Consider the following 9,523-nt stretch of genomic DNA (forward strand, 5'->3'; position numbering starts at 1 on the left):
AGATAGCATATTCAAAAGCAGAGACATGACTTTGCCAACAAAGGTCCGTCTGGTCAAGGCTATGGTTTTTCCTGTGGTCATGTATGGATGGGAGAGTTGGACTGTGAAGAAGGCTGAGCGCCAAAGAATTGATGCTTTTGAACTGTGGTGTTGGAGAAGACTCTTGAGAGTCCCTTGGACTGCAAGGAGATCCAACCAGTCCATTCTGAAGGAGATAAGCCCTGGGATTTCTTTGGAAGGAATGATGCTAAAGCTGAAACTCCAGTACTTTGGCCACCTCATGCGAAGAGTTGACTCATTGGAAAAGACTCCAATGCTGGGAAGGATTGGGGGCAGGAGGAGAAGGGGACGACAGAGGATGAGATGGCTGGATGGCATCACTGACTCGATGGACGTGAGTCTGGGTGAACTCTGGGAGTTGGTGATGGACAGGAATGCCTGGCGTGCTGGGATTCATGGGGTCGCAAAGAGTTGGACACGACTGAGCGACTGAACTGAACTGAACTGAATCCACAGCATGAGTTGCAGCAAACTCTGGGAGATGGTGAAGGACAGGGAAGCCTGAAGAGCTGCAGTCCATGGGGTCATGGAGAGTCAGATATGACTTAGTGACTGAGCAACAACAGCAGTCCAGAGCAGGGCCCCAGTTCTCTTCGGTTCTATAAAGGTTGAGAGGTAAGGAGGCTGCAAAAGAAAAGCTCGAAGGTAGCAGAGGTTGGCTTTTAAGGTTTAAGAAAAGAAGCAGTTTTTATAGCACAAAAGTATAAGGTGACGCAGCTAGGACTGGTGTAGAAGCTACAGCGAGTTATCCAGAAGATCTAGCTAAGATGACTAATGAAGGTGGCTCCACTAAACAACAGATTATCCTTGTAGACAAAACAGGCCCATATGGGAAGAAGAAGTCATCTGGGATTTTCAAGGCTAGAGAAGAGAAGTCAGTGCCCGGTTCCTAAGCTTCAAAGGACAAGCTGCTGCTGCTGCTAAGTCGCTTCAGTCGTGTCCGACTCTGTGAGACCTCATAGACAGCAGCCCACCATGCTTCCCCGTCCCTGGGATTCTCCAGGCAAGAACACTGGAGTGGGTTGCCATTTCCTTCTCCAATGCGTGAAAGTGAAAAGTGAAAGTGAAGTCGCTCAGTCGTGTCCGACTCCAGCGACCCCATGGACTGCAGCCTACCAGGCTCCTCCGTCCATGGGATTTTCCAGGCAAAAGTACTGGAGTGGGGTGCCAAAGGACAAGCTAACTCTCTTGTTAGGGGCTCATTGGAAAAGTCATTAGCTGGTGACATTAAGTTGAAGCCAGTGCTCATTGACCATTCCAAAAAAGTGCTAAATTGACTCCACTTGTGCTCTATAAATGGAACAACAAAGCCAGGATGACAGCACATCTGTTTACAACATGGTTTACCAAAAACTTTAAGCCCACTGTTGAGACCTACCGCTCAGGAAAATGTTACTGTTTATTGTCAATGCACTTGGTCACTCAAGAGCTGTGATGGAGGTGAACAATGAGATTAGTGTTGCTTTTATCCTGCTAATACAGCATTCATTCTGTAGCCCAAGAATCAAGGGTTCATTTTGACTTTCAAGTCTTATTATTTAAGAAATAGATGTTGAAAAGCTATCACTGCTGTAGAGAGTGATTCCTCTGATGGATCTGGGCAAAGGCAATTGAAAACCTTCTAGAGAGGATTTCCCATTCTAGATGCCATTCAGAACATTAGGGGGACTTCCCTTGCTGTCCAATGGTTCAGACTTCACCTTCAAAAATGCAGGGCATGTGGGTTCAATCCCTGGTTGGGAGGCTGAGATCCCACATGCTTGGTGACCAAAAACCAAAACATAAGGCAAAGCAATATTATAACAAATTCAATGAAGACTTTTAAAATGGTCCACACAAGAAAGAAAGAAAAGAAATTATGATTCATGAGACAAGGGCAAAATATCAACATTAACAGGAGTTTGGAATAAGCTGATTCCAAAGCTCATGGATGACTTTGAGGGGCTCAAGACTTCAGTAGCAAAGTAACTGCCAAGGTGGTGGAAATAGCAGGAGAATGAGAAATGAAGCCTCAAGATGGGACTAAATTGCTGCAATCTCATGATAAAACTTTAATGGACAATGAGTTGCTTATCGATGTGTGAAGAAAGTAGTTTCTCGAGACGGAATCTACCCCTGGGGAAGATGCCATGACTTTTGAAATGTAACAAAGGATTGAGAACATTACATAAGCTTAGTTGATAAAGCAGCAGCCGGGTTTGAGATGGTTGACTCCAACTTTGAAAGAATTGTGGGAAAATGCTATCAAACAGCATTGCATGCTACAGAAAAATCATTTGTGAAAGGAAGAATCAGTCAATGTGGCACACTTCATGTGGTCTTATTCTTAAAGAAATAGTCACAATTACCCCCACCCCGTCCCCCAGCAACCACCACCCTGATCGGTCAACAGCTGTTAACAACAGGGCCTCTACCAGCAAAATGACAACTCAGATGGTCAGTATTTTCTAGCAATAAAGTATTTTAAATTAGGGTTTCCCAGTGGTAAAGAATCTGCCTCCAATTCAGGAGATTCAGGAGACACAGATTCATTCCCTGGGTCGGGAAGATCCCCTTGAGAAGGCCATGGCAACCCACTCCAGTATTGTTGCCTGGAGAATTCCATGGACAGAGGAGCCTGGCAGTCTACAGTCCATGAGGTTGCAAAGAGTTGGACACGACTGAAGCAACTGAGCACACACACACACATTTTAAGAGTGTGTACTCTGCTTTCTTTGACAATAATATTATTGCACACTTAATAGACTACAGTACAGTGTATGCTGCTGCTGCTGCTAAGTCGCTTCAGTCGTGTCCGACTCTGTGTGACCCCATAGACGGCAGCCCACCAGGCTCCCTGTCCCTGGGATTCTCCAGGCAAGAACACTGGAGTGGGTTGCCATTTCCTTCTCCAATGCATGGAAGTGAAAAGTGAAAGTGAAGTTGCTCAGTCCTGTCTGACTCTTAGCGACCCCATGGACTGCAGCCCACCAGGCTCCTCCGTCCATGGGATTTTCCAGGCAAGAGTGCTGGAGTGGAGTGCCATTGCCTTCTCCAGTGTAGTGTATAGATACTGTATACTACACAGTTTGTATATTGTAAAAACACAACTTTTATACCTGGAAACCAAAAAAGTTCATGTCACTTACTTTATTGCAATATTCAGTTTATTGCAGTGGTCTGAAATTGAACCGGCAATATCTCTGAGGTCTGCCTGTATATGAGCAAATAAATTCTCTTAATTAATTAATTAATCTTCATTAATTAAATTAATCTGGTTTGAGTTGGATCTCTGACATTTGCAACTGAAAAGTTGTAATATAATTACAACTAACCTGACTCACCCATCCCCTCTGGGGATACATTTCATTGTGCCCTCTTAGAACACATGTTGAGTGCTCCGCACGGTCCCCTGCATTCTCACCTCTTCCCTGAATGCCTCTTCCACCTCCTTTCATTGGGTGAAATGTGGCTCTCCCTCCTGTCCCTGGTCTCCACTCCCCATCCCCCGCAATGCTCTCAGAAGACAGTCCATTCCACACCCCCTCATCTGCAAGTACCTCAGGGCATGAACTGAACAGGAGCTCTCCTTGCTTTCTGTCACCATTTTGAAACCTCTTCTCTTTTTTTCTACTTGAAACTTTCCAGTTCTTTCAAGCTCAGTCTCCACCAGTCCTAACTGCTGTACCTGACAGCTTGCTCGTCACCGCCACACACTCACAGGGACTTCAGCTCCAGCCTCGCTCATAGACTTTCTCTTTGGTCCCCTCCTGGCCATTTTCAGTGACCTCAACTTCCACATGCATGATTCTTCCAACTCTCTGGTCTCCATCCCCTCAGCCACCTTAGACGTCCCAATCATCAGTAATCAGAACACATCCCAGAACTCAGATTCATAACCCACTATCATCTGTTATCCTTACAGCTAGCATACTCTAGTACCTCTAATGCAATAATTCTTTGAGCTTCTCACTGCCAATTCATGGTCCCCATATTCTGGATTCTATGGTCCATTATGATAGTAACTCCCCTGAAAATACACTAAATCTTTTGTCTCTCTTGTTTTCTATTATCCTTACTATGCTGTATTTTTATATGGGTTTTTATATTATTTTTATCATTATAAAATTATATTGTTTAAATGATTTTTATTAATATAATATTAATTATATACTAATTACATTATAATAGTATTCATTATTATTAATAATATTTTATAATATTTCTTTTATTTTATATGTGTTTTTGCATTATTTACACTGGAAACTATGTTTCCCAGAATCCCTTTGAACAGTTCAGGGTTAGAGCTGATCAAAAGCAAAGCTGTATAAGAATTGGGAGGCAAAATGAAAGAGCAGTTGTAACACCCTGAAGGCAGTTGTCGGTTAGAGGCAGACACAAGAGTGCCAGAGGTTTGCTCTGGGTCTCTTCTTCCCAACTGCTGGCTCTGATGTCCAACAGTGATGCCAGGACACGCGGGACACATTGGTGTGAACTCCAAAGCTGTAGCCACAGAGAACCAACAATTGTGTATGGACTTCTATCTCAGCCCCCTTTGTAATCTGACTACAGCAGCTGGATGTGGCTAGCTTACAGAAAGCCTGCCAATGTCTACATGTCACCAGAGCTGGTTAGTGGCTTTTCTCTCATCCTTCAGCTCCGAATTTGGACATTTCTTCCCCAGCTCCTCCTACGGTTGTGTAAGGTCTAATTACTGTAATGAGCTCCTATTCCACAGTGTTTACTTAGCTCAGTCCCAATGACCCACTTTCTCTGAGCTCACCCCAGAGGTGCTGAATATTGCTGGAGAAAACACACAGTCCTACTGACTGGTTTCACTTGAATTCATGACCACATAGTAGTCACCTGCCTTTTGTCTGTCCAGCATCCTCTCCCTCTTCTTTGTGTAATCACATCACAGATTTCCTGACAAAGTAGCTGTCCCTCACTGAACAGTCTTGATGAGACTTTTAATTAAATCATTGTTCTTGGCTTCCATTTGGCCAATCAGATGCTCTCCCCTTGGGATTTCAATGTGGGGAGAATGGAACTTATTTATCCCAATGGTTGCCTTCTACAAGTGCCATCTGTGTGTTCTTGCTCTTGAGATTCCCCAGTGCTAAGCTAGTCCCTGGTGCTCTAGCCCTTCTTTTTCTAGGACCACATGAACTCTCTCATTCTTCCAACAGATTTTTTACTTAGTAAGAGCTGACATCTGAGGCACAGACCTCAGATGGGCACCCCACTCTGCCCAACAATCCTGCTAACTTTCCCCAGTCAACATATATTCTCATATTCCAAGGAATTTATTCCATATCATTTTATCTCTTCTCACACCTGTGTTCTGTTCTGCTCAACTTCAGTCTCATACTTCACTAGGGAAAGGGAAGCATTTGGCATCTTCCTATCACCAAATCTACAGACCTATTGGGAGCTAAACTCATATTTTCTGGTTTCTTTCCAGTTACAGTGCTGTCCTTATAAGTATTGTAAATCTCTCTGCTCAAATCAAAGGCCAAGTCCTTCACCTATGCTCTGAACCCATCTCCACTTACCATCTCACAGATTATATGCCTGAGTTTATCAATCTTCCCTCGCTTCCCCTTCCTCTATTGGATCTTTTCCATCAGCATACAATTGTGTCTTCCCATCTTTTAAAATATAGTTGATCCTTGAACAACATGGGGGCTGTGGGTGTGGACCATCTTTGCATTCAAAAATCCAAGTATAATTTACAATCAGTGCTTGGTATCCACATTTCCTTCGTATCTGTGTTTCTATGTTCTTGGATTCAGCCAACTGAGGGTTGTATAGTACTGTAATATTTACTATTGAAAAGTATCCCATGTAATTGGACCCACACAGGTCAAACCCATGTTGTTCAAGGGTCAACTGTACATCCTTCCTTGACTCTATGCATATCATTCCATTCTCTGCTCCCTGTTCATGGGCAAACTTTGGGAGAAAGTGATTTTTGCTTTATCATGTCTCATTCTCTCTGAAAGCTTCTCCTAACTGGGTTTCCATTTTGAGCACGCCAGTGAAAGCTGTTCTTGTGTTCTGGTCACAAATGACATCCATCTTGCCGAATTCTGCAGTTGCTTCTCTGTTCTCATCTTTCTTTTCCTCCCAGCTGCACTCAACACAATCAGTCTTTCCCTCATTTCCTAAGTTTTCTCTGTTTCTGTGATATGCCACGCCCTTTTTTTGGGGGGGGGGTACACTGTGTGGCATGTGGGGCCTTAGATCCCTGACCAGGGATCAAACTTTTGCCCACTGCATTGGGAGCACAGTAGTCGCCAAAGAACTACCAGGGAAGTACCTTCAGACTCTTGATTTTCCTCTACCTCATAGATTGCTCTAGAGATTATATGCAACACTCCACATTCCCCCTATATTTCAGTGTTTGTCATACTGTAATTATCTTGCTAATTTTTTTCATAAGCTATCTTATTTTCAGTCTTTCTCTATATTCACACCAGAATATAAAGCCCTTTGGAACAGGAATTTAATTCTTATTGTCTGTACTCTTCAATTGGCACATAGTAGGAACTAAATGTTTTTTGAAAGAAATCATGTCATGTATCCCAGACCTTTTATCATCCAGGTCACCTTTCTCTCTGTGCCCTCAAGCTGGTCACTAGCCCTCTAAAAATGTGGCCCAATTTGGAGGCCCACATGAGCACAATTACTTTTTTTTTTTTTTTTTAAGATTCTTTAAAAATGTGGACCATTTTTAAAGTCTTTATTGAATTTATTACAATGTTGTTTCTGTTTCATGCTTTGGTTTTTTGGCCACAAGGCATGTGACCTTGGGACGAGGGATCAAAGCAGCATCCACTGCATTGAAAAGCAAAGTCTTAACCACTGGACCACCAGGCAAGTCCCAAGCATAATTGCTTTGGACCCTCACAAAGATTTACCCCTTGACCTAATTCTAGTCTGGTTCCTGTGAACCCTCTTCTCAACCAGGCCCTGACTTTTGGACTTCCGTGTTCATCTCTGCTTAGTCCAGGCTTAGCAAGAATTCTGCTGTGTCAGTTTAGTGAAAATCACACTTCCTTGATTTCTGAGCAAATTCTTTATCCCCTACACTCAGTATCTTACCACCCTGGCCTGCCTTTGGCAAAAATCCTGTCGAGTTGGTTTAGGCAGAGTCCCCCTTACCCTTTAAGTTTCTTCTTAGTAATTTTCCATCAGATGACCCCGTTCCTTGGCTGTAAATCTCCACTGGCCCTTGTTGTATTTGGAGTTGAGCCCAATCTTGCTCCCCTACTATAAAGCCCCATTGTAGTATTCCCCTTGAATAAAGTCTGCCTTATCATCTTTTCTTGTTTGTTTTTAATTAATTTTTATTGGAGTACAGTTGCTTTATAATGTTGTATCAGTTTCTGCTGTACAGCAAAATGAATCAGCTGTATACATACTTTGTTGTTGCTTATTTCCTGTCATGTCTGACTCTTTGCAATGCTATGGACTGTGGCCCATGTGTCTTATGCACACCTAGTTTTTAAATAACACAAAAAATAAGAATGTTTTCAGAAAGAAAACAATCCAGTTGTATCACATGTGGAAGCAGCATCAAGGCTTTTAGATTTTTATATCTTCGTTCTTATCTCTGACACCTACTAGGTCTATGAACTTGCACTAGACAGTGAAATTCTCTTGAGTGTACTGTATTTCACCTGTAAAATGCGGATGTGGGTGATTCTGGATCCAGTTACAGGGTGCTGGAGGAGTGAACCCCTTGAGGTACAGTAGATCTGTCCAGTTCATGGTTCTGTGACTCGCACTGGGATGGGGTCTTCCTCATGAAAGTAGAGGCCTTTTGGCATCTGCTCTAGTGTCATTTACAATAATGAAGCACTGGGGGTGGGGGGGGCGGAATCCCAATGACCACCAATAAGATATAAACTACCATACAGACACAGTGGGCCATTGTGAAAAATGGGCCACTGTGCAGTAACTAAAAATCATGTTTTAGAAGGATTTTTAATTATTTATTTTCATTTTTAAATCTTTGGGCTGCACTGTGTGGCATGTGGAATCCTAGTTCCCTGACCAGGGATTGAACCCACACCCCCTGCATTGGAAGCATGGAGTCTTAACACTGAACCACCAGGAAAGTCCCCTAGAAGCATTTTTAAAGATGTAAAGAAATAAGTGAAAGTAAATGAAAAATATGATTTATGTATACAAAATTATCCCAGAATAATGTGGAGGGAAGTATATGGAAATGTCAAAAGAGGTGATTTGGGATGTTAAGATTATTATTTTTCCCATTGATTTTACTTAGCTCTACGTTTTAACGTTTTTATATGTGTATACATTATATATTCTGGAAGAATAAAACCAGAAAACATTTTGATAGGCCTAATTATGTATAAAAATTCATAACCATTTATGCATTTTAACTATACTAATTCCATTTTGGGGATTCAGTCTAAGGAAATAATTTAAATTACAGAATATACTGTATTCAAACATGTTAATATGATTTTTTCATAATAGTGTAAAATTGGAAACAGCCTAATAATGTAGGAATGATTAGCTACATTAGATGAGAATTCATCATCTATCAGAAATCAAAGGCAGACTTTTTTTCCCACAGCACTTTTAAAAAATTGGAGTATAGTTGATTTACCATGTGGTATTAACTTTCAGATGTCCAGTAAAGTGATTCAGATATATATATATATATTTTTTTTCAGATTATTTTCCCTTATAGGTTATTACAAAATATTGAGTATAGTTCTCTTGCTATAGAGTAGGTCTTTGTTGAATATCTATTTTATATATAGTAGTGTCTGTGTTAATCCCAAACTAACTGCTAATTTCATAATGGCCCCAAATTAAACAACTTTCAATGGATAAGTTAAATACATGTGGTCAAAGGCAGACTTTTAAATTGTGTATATAAAGTCTACCATCACAAAAGATTATGAAGTAATATTCAGTGAGAAAGTAGAATAAAATTATATTGTTATTACAACTAGATAATTTTTTACAAAGCAAAAAAATAAAGCACTAAAAATCTAGAATATAGGAAGGAGATGATCATTTTGTGTGGTGAGACTATAACTGTAAATGTTATCTTGACTTTGATATGCTTTCCAAATAAAAGCATGTATTATGTGTGCAAATATTTTAAAAATTAAAAAAACCAACTATTTTAAAACAAAAAGTATCTGCTCTAGGGGAGGGAGACTGACAACTGAGCATATCTCTTTCTGGGTGGCTCCCAGAGTTGGGTGGAGACAAAAGTAATAATCGGCTGTCCTTATTCCAAGAGCCCGAGGCCCCATCCCCAGAGCAGGGGCTCCCTGGCCCCAGCCTCTCCCTGCCAGATGGTACACACTCTCTTCCAGCCACACACAGCCTGGGCCATGAAGGTCCAGCCCAGGATGTGGGTCTCTCCAGCGACTGCCTGAAATCCTCAGAGATGGGGCGGCGGCGAGGGGGGGGGGGGGCCTTCCATCACTCA

Source organism: Bison bison, unplaced genomic scaffold (genome assembly GCF_000754665.1).
Source record: "Bison bison bison isolate TAMUID 2011002044 unplaced genomic scaffold, Bison_UMD1.0 scf7180017864261, whole genome shotgun sequence".
NCBI classification, from domain to species: Eukaryota; Metazoa; Chordata; class Mammalia; order Artiodactyla; family Bovidae; genus Bison; species Bison bison.